The sequence below is a fragment of the Argiope bruennichi genome, chromosome X2, assembly GCF_947563725.1.
Source record: "Argiope bruennichi chromosome X2, qqArgBrue1.1, whole genome shotgun sequence".
NCBI lineage: Eukaryota > Metazoa > Arthropoda > Arachnida > Araneae > Araneidae > Argiope > Argiope bruennichi.
In genome coordinates, this window is record NC_079163.1 from 107,508,179 (window position 1) to 107,517,155 (window position 8,977).

Consider the following 8,977-nt stretch of genomic DNA (forward strand, 5'->3'; position numbering starts at 1 on the left):
CACTAAGCTATTTCCAGCACTTACTTTTATCCTAAGTAACATATTCCTCCAATTGCAGAACTATTTATTGATCAAATCGTAAATTTTCACAAATAAATTATAAAACCAAACTATTATTAAAAATCTGTATCCCTGCCTTGTTAGTGTTATGGCTGATAAAAAAGATTTACAGAGATTCTTAAGGGATGCGAAATGGATGATTAAAAAAAACTGCCCAGCATTGGTGATCATTTCGCAACTTTCGTTTCAACAAATTACGGTGTAAGTAACGCACCAGCATTATGACTCTATCTCTATTGGGAAACGAGTTCTGGAGATTCAAGTGAAAGCTATGCCTTGTCAGGAGATTATATAAGGCAAGGCACTCACAAGATGAATTTCAATTATCTCTTTGGAGTGTTCTTTGCATTGGGAGCTGATGACACAGAGTTCTATTAAGCTGGCGTTGCTTTTTAATTAGTGATTCGATTTCATAATTGCAGCTTGATAATTTCCATGAGTAATGTTCTTTATGTGTGTGTGTAGGGTTGTGTTTTTGTTATCTATGCTTGAGGTTTTCTTGTAGAATAAAGGGTAGTTTTCTTTTATTCAACACATTGGACTTCCTTCATTACATATATCTAGGACCTTGCCGTAAAAATATTTTAATTTTACTTCAGTTCCAATGCTATCTTTTTATCTACAGTTTTTTGTGGTTTTGTAAATTAAAAAAAATACTTCTGAATTACTTTGTATGTTACTCCTTTCTGTGCTTACTTTTCTTTTAATTGTCGACTAGAGCATACTTGAATATTCACTTATCATTATTTGAAATATTCATTTTAATTGAGGTAAATCTATGATTTTGAAGAATTAAGAAATTCTCGATTATTACTTATAACATACAGCGTCATTGACTATCATTAAAAAACGATAAAACACATTTTTTTAAAAAAAATGCGTTCTCCCCTAAGCAATTTAGCAGTGTTTGCAGAAATAAATGCAGTTTTAGCAAAGGCTGTTGTAATTTATACCTAAAAGTAACGCCGAAGTTCTCTGTATCAGCATTCCAAAAAATATCTGAACTTTGCCGATGGGATATTTCAATTCCGAAAAGAAGTTCCTGGATTTAAGTATTTTGAATCCATCATTTCTGTTTGCTGAAATTAAAGTGAGACTTATCCATCCAGATCCATCCCGAAGTAGCTCCCCTGATGCCTCAAAATTCGGCATTAATATATAATTTAACTGATCTTCAGTTTGGTTTCACACAGTGAAAAGTTACATCATCGTTTTTGATTCCATTTAATGAAACGTCATTAATTCATTTTAAATTCCGAGTCTAGTGTAGAACTACTTCTTTACTTGAATTATCTAAAAATTAAGTTATGTCCATAACAAATCATTCAAATGCATTTGATGAAAATAAATAAAAATAAATGAAGCTATTTATATTTACATTCAGTGAGATATTCTTGCCATTTTCTCGTCGGGATCTTAACAGTTTTCGAAAAGATGACATATTCCTTAGCATTCCTTTATTTCATCTTAGTTTTGCTCCTTCCGTTTAATCTTTAACTTATATACATTCTTCTCATTTTCTGGCACTTAATCTTACATACCGTGAAGATGTTTCTCTTTATTAACAAAGCTACATATTCATGCGTCAAGTGACGAGAGAAATAAATAAATATAGAAGAAAGGAATACTTTGCGCGCAGACGAATATTTCTTTTTGCGGAAAATTATCCTTATCAAAATGAATTTATCAAATAAAAGAAACCTGGCATCTCTAATTTAGAGAACATGATGTTTCTCTTCTTCTTAGCCTGTGTCATTTTCCATCAAAAGTGGGCGGCAAGCAAAAGTTTGAGACAGTTTCATTTTCTCGAATCTCGTGAGAAAAGGATCGTTTCCAGCAGTAAATAAGGCAACTAATTTCTTGTATTAACTAAACTCACAAATAAATTCATTTTCACACGGGAGCTAGCTCATTTATGTCTTCTTAGAAATTCTTCTATTGGGAAAGAGAACGGGGATTGGAGATTTGAAGGGGTTTTTTTTTTTGTTGCTGTTGTTGTTTTATTCTATCATAAAGTGTCGTGAGCAATATATAAAATCCTATCGCTTAATGTGCATGTATACCATTTTATTTATTTTTCATCTTAAATGTAGCATTTATATAAAAATGGAAATGAGATTTTGAAAACTGTAGTTTAGTCTAAATTTCTTTGACACGCAATTTTATTTTTCAAATACCCCGTTTATCACTGATTCTTGTTCATTTTGAAAATTTTGAGAAACTAAATTCTTTCAATATTAGAAATGAAAATGGCATGCATTGTTTATGATCAGATGATAACGTTCCATGCAAGCTACTGCATCTATAAAATATTTTTGTTGATTACAAACGCTAATTATAAAAACATTAAGCAGAAAATTTTAAAAAAAAACATTTTATTCTAAAAGTTCCAAAAAACATTATAATCTTAATTACATAAGACTTGTTTGAGAAATTTTTATAGCCATTTAAGTAAGAGAGAGAGAGAGACATTTCTAGTGTAACTTTTTCTAACATTTCAGTTCTAAGTACTCGCTTTTCTATGTAAAGTAAAGTGAGATAAGTTGGCATGGAATTTACAGTACCATAAACCGGTTCTGAATTTCAACGTTTATAATAGCTATAATTTTCGGTTTTAGACTATTTTATTGTCAAAATCATTGGCAGACTTAATGATTTAAACTAGCATGTAAAACTTTTTGAAACTAAACATATGCTTAAGCGTAGGATTAAATTATAAATATGTAATCATAGGTACCCGGCTAGTTAGTCAGAGTAAGTGTGTAACCCCCTCCCCCCCTCTTTAATACTTATTAGCAATAAAGAAAAATATTATATTATTACCTGGTGTATATTTTTACCATATAAATTTGTTTAAGTGCTATTTCAGAATTATAAAATAGTCTGAAATATTTTTCATGATGAGACAATAGTTTCATCTTTTTTCAATTATTCTGCGAACATGCACATTAATATGCACTTATTTAAGTTTCTTTAAGAAAGAAGTGGAAATATCATAGCTTCAAATTATGAGTTCTATGAACAAGGTATTTATTGAAAGCTATAAAATTATAGTATCACACTATTTTCAGAAATAGTTGGCAAGCTAAGCAAACATACAGAAAATTATTAAGCTTCTTAACAGATATTTAAAATATTTTTTCAAGCTAAATTAAGCAGCAATTATTTTAAATCATTTTATTAAAAATATTAAATTTAGTCCAATAATCAAAGTAATGAGTTATAACAAGAATTTAATATTTAATTTTAAAAAATTCAATAACATGATGCAAAGCGAAGAGTTATTTTAAACAAGCGGAAGAGGAAATTTATTCGGAAAAAAATATGTAAATCTACTGATTATAAGACAAAAGTTGTCCCCCTTTGTAATGAAGGTATATAAGGAAAATTACATATCCCACATTTATTTAATTCTTCGAAAAAATCAAAATTAATAAAAAGGAAATAATCTTAATTATTTCAAGACCATCATAAAAAGGGTGTTTTATACTGCTGGTCAATTCCAATATGTCTTATCTAAGCAAATACATCTAAATTTTTAATTGATTCAATTTCATCAAATTTCCCCGAATGTTATGATCCTCATAGAAAATAATATGTTTGATCCTACTGCGATTAATTTTAGCATTGCACTTTGAATTTAAGGTATCGGTTGTTAATGTGAAGTGGTTAATATGCTTTCACGAAGAGCATCAAAAGGCATTCTCAAGTCTGAATAAGTAAAGACTTATCTTCTTTATCATTGCTTAATAAAGTGTCGAGTCTTGGTATCTACGAATGAAGATATTTGATTTTCAATTTCAATTATTCTTCGAAGAATTTTTCAATTTGCAATTGATTTTCGCTGAGCATTTGCTTAATATTCACAGTAAAGACAGCGAATTCCAACGTAATGTCATCATAAATTTGATCCCTAAATTTTCCCGATGAAAAAAAAATTACGAGAATTTGAGAAAAAGACAGAATTCTAGAATGGCAAAGTTGTCTCATTTTCACTCAGAATTCTGGTGTAACTTTGGCAACCTATGCTAACATATTATTAAGCCGTAATGGAGCATAGATTTAAATCTAAAAATTATTCTGAAATGGAGTTATGCACTGATTATAGCAAAAAAAAAAGTTTTTACTTAAATTTTAATAAATGAGTTGTTCGATCATTTACGTTGACTAAGTTGTCAAAATCACTTATTCAGTGAGTTAGAAACATAAGCGCTGATTAAACTTGTAAACAGCTTTTAAAAGTTAAAACTTTCAAAATAGCTGTCGTTAAATTTCTTATCTGTGAAACGGAATCATCGTGCTTGTATTGATTGGCATAGAAACTTAGTAGAGAACCAACACCATTTTTTTTTTCAAAAACTGGTTATCCAGTCATCCCAGTATACGATATACTATACAAGCAGCATTTCTTGTAAGCTGCTGTATGTTGCTGAAAGCATTCTTCCATGTTTATTTCGCAGCACTCTTTTCCTAAATTTTAATATTTGGTTTAGTATAGATTCCTATATGATTTATTTATTTCGTATCTTTTGTTTTAAAGTTGTTTATTTTAACCTTTTCTATCTCATTCTCACTCTTTCTTTTCTAAATAGAACTTAGTTCAGTGGCATACTAGGCAGTTTAGGGTAGGTGGAATTATTTAGGATATGGCCTAGAACAACACTAGAAGGTAGTAAGATAATAGTGTAGAATGCCTTTATGTATTTGACTGGGATCGTAGCAATTTGTCAATTATGTCGCATTGTAATTATGCCAGTTCTGGATATTATTAATTCAATATCTATGACTCTAAGTTTGAGGAACAAAAAATATATTAAATTAGACATGCAACAGGTAACTAAAAGTAAATTAGGTAACAGGTTGCTGTTTCGGGCTACTGTCTTTGGCGTACCCAATTACTCAAAACATAGAAACCCAGTTTCCCAAATGTGTTTTTGAATGTAGCAACAAGGTAAACCTTTATAACTTTTTTTACTTTTAACCAAGACAATATATATACAAATAGAAACTAAACAGACGTAGTATAAACTTTGAAAAAAGGGGTTTTTCTGTAATTATGAAATTGCACTTACCAGACTATCTTGAATCGAATAGAGTCTCAAGCAGAAAACAGTAAAATTTCTTCTTTTTTATGAAAATATTATCTTTTCAACTGATCTGTTTGGTTGTTGATTTTATCTTTTAATTAATCTTTTAAAAATACAGAGGATGTGATGCTGCGTGTATCAAATTACCCTCACTTAACCTATTAAAATTCAAATGCACGTAATTTAATTTTCATAGTTATTTATTTAACTTATAATGATCAACTTTTTATCAGCTTTTCTTACAAATATATTCATTATTTTAAAAATATATAAAACATTTAAAAGCTTACACAAAATGTAAAGGTTTAGGTTGAGCTGATAAGGGAAAATAAATTTATCTCCACCTATGGATTGCGTTTATAATCAGCGTTTAATTTTTTAAATTGTATAGAAAATATTGAACATCTTCACATTCTAATCATCATAAATGCTCTCATTTCAAACTCTCACCTAAAAAAAGGACAATATAAATTTTCATTCGTTCTCTGTTGTTACTTTGTATTTCACTGATGTTAGTTAGCCTTTTCTTCGATCATAAAATCTTATGATTATGGTGTGTAATAGAAGATTTTGTTAAGAAATGCATTAAATACATGGTATGTATCAGTTCTCTTTCAGTCAGTTGAACAAATTCATTTTATATGATTACTCATGAAATTCTGCGTTAAGCATGCAATATACAAATGCAAAAAAAGAAAAAAAAAACCTCCAGAAAAGTGCTAATTATTAGTACCAAAAATAAAATATCATAATACAAATGAAAAAGCACAAATTTAATAAAATGCTAATAGTATGAATCTGATAAAAATGTTAGGAATTTATTAAACATACTTTCATATACAGAAAAGTTATTTTAAAATTAAAAAAATATAATTACAACTACTGAACTTCATAGAAATAGGAACCCAAATGCAGAAGAAGACCCTGGTTACACACTATAATGTACAGAAGGATACTGTTCAAAGTTCTAATCTGTTGTTGTTACTCATGGCACTTGCCACGAACAAGCCCGCTGTTCGAAGACAGTCGATTTAAACCAAAGGGGGAGCACCTCTTGTTTTAATCGTAGAGCCAACTAAGGCCAAGAGTACGACTTAACTACACATACGTCACAACCCTTTTTACGAGGTGGATTTCATTCTCGCATTTCATTCACTCCTCCACAGATCGTAATTTATACCTGAATCAGAGAATTATCACCCCTGATCCAGTACCCCCAGTGGAGGACTTTGGACCACGACAGATTTATACGCGCGTCAGCCACCAAGCACGCGGGGAATCTTCGGCCGGCGGGGTTTGAACTCATAACCTAAGAGAAGTGAATCCAACACTCTACAAACCAGGCTATCCAGGCCAACTAGTTCTAATCTGATTCGTAGAAAGAATATTACTTCTTTTAGCAAAAATTTTTGCTCTAGTTTCTGATTAATATCTTAAATTTGGTATCAAATGAAAAGATTTATTTAGCATATAGGATTTCATTCTAATTTTAATCCAGCACTCAATTTCTAAACCGTTCGGAATAGGCATATATGCCCACCCATTTAAATAAATGCTATAAACAATGTAAGTGTTTTTTTTTTGTTTGTTTTTTTTTTGTATTTTTAAGTTTTTACATTTTTTAAGTCCGGAAAAGAAAGCCGGTTCCATGCTGCTAAAGTTCAAGCGCAACCATTTCAAAAATAGTGCCTCAGATGAGAATGAAACACATAGAGTAAGCCATAAACATCCAGAAATGTAATTGTCATTGACCCATTACATGTGTGGGCCTTGAGATGCAGATCCATTGAATTCAGATCAGAAAACTGGCAAACGAGGCAGATTTGAAAGAACTGACGTACAAAAAAAATCTCAAAATAATTTGTACCAAATCCTGATAAAGATCGAGCAGATATTGAAACAAGTTTTCTTAGATAAAGACATCATATCTGGATATCATCAGATTTTCTCCCTATGTGATGGAAGTAAAAAGAATACTACTATATTTATACTATATTAAGCATATGTATTACTACGTATTCAAGTATTTTTATTACTACGAAAAGTATTCTTTATTAGAATATTGAAGTAAATTCGAATATTTTTTATAAATATTAATTCGAATAATTTTTAAACAGACCAAGTATAATGAATCAGTTTCTGTAAATACAAACTGTTGAGGAAATATAAAAAATAAACAATTTAAGGGTAGTCGGAGAAATGCTATAGTATTAACATCAACAGAAGGATACCAAGAAAATGATATCATACTCATAATACTTCTATTTAATTATCCAATAAAAGAAGTATAACCAATAATTACGAATAAATTCAGAAATTAAAAAAATTATATTCCCTAAAATAAGCAGCTTGAATATCTGAGCTCTTGATTTCAAATATATTGCTAATAGATTTACAATGATGAAGTAGAGAATATTCATTAAATATAGATATTTATTCTCAAATATCCTCTCAGTAAAAATTATCTGATTACATTAAAAATACCCTTTGACTTATCCAAACGAAACATTTACTGGAAGTCATATATAATTCTGTAACATTAACAAGTTAAACATTAGCTTATAGCTGATCTTTACACAACAAGATGTTTCAATAAACTTTTTAAATCCTTTTGATAACATAAAGGCTTGAGCAAATTCAATCGCGGCTTTCTCCTTTGAAACTCAGTTTTGCTACCTCATTCTCTATTACTTCTGTAAACAAAATCGAAAGTTCAGAAACACTTTCTCGCTTTTAAAGCACTATTGTAAGTTAAGGGAATACAATTTTTAAATCTTCTCTAGCTGATTTCCCAACAAAATTCTACATGTCTAATGGATTGGTTGTGGTGTGGGAAGTAGAAACATTTATTTTCAACTCAAATTTCGTCCTTCCGGCTAATTAAAGAACTTAGGTAAAAGAGTTTCAAGATTTCCTCAGGAAGGAGTCGGTTCAAGTTAAGCTATAGTTTTAAAAGGCTGCTTTGCCTAAACTTTAATGCGAGTTTTCCTTTAACTTTGGTCTTTTAGCTATAAGATTAAAGGAAAACTTGTGAAAATTTCTCCTTTTACAGCCTGTTAAGTCAAAGATATTAAAAACAAAAATATTTGGCAATATATTCTTTGAACAGACATTAAGTAAATATCATTTTTAAATCTATTGTCTTAACGGAAAATTATACTAGGTTAAATAAACAAACTTTTAAATTTAAAAAAATATCCGATTAAACAGAAATTCAATTTAAAAAAATCAATATTTTTTAACAAATTTTTCCTTCTGTTTATATTCAAAACCCACAGTAGCATGATATATTTCAGAAAAATCATTTGTTGACAAACATATTACAGAAATAAGGATTTCGATAATGTATTTAAATTAAGATCATTTTTTTAATTGTTTTCTCATTGATATGGAAGTATCTGAATTGAACAAATAATTTTTTTCTTCAAAATATCAAAAAGATTCTACAAACTCGGCTTAGTTTATAGATTCTAAATCATTGATTTTATGTTATAAATCCATTTATTTTGGTGTTACCTTTTCAAAATTCTAAACACGTATCTTTACTACATCTTTAAATTTTCTCATTTCCAAATGTAAAAAAGAATTGCATAATGAGTAACATCAAAGCTCTTAGGTAATTAAAAGATTTTTAGGTATTCGAAGAAATTTTATTTAATATTTATTTAATGATTATCTAAATAACGTTTTAAAATCCATAAGTTTTCTCTAGCTCAGAACTTTTAGGATACTCCGAAATGTAGATTAGAAAAATGTACTTATTGCTTTACAAATTCAAGTGTAATAATTTTATCGTCAAGATTATTTTATATAATCTTTGCATTCTTAAT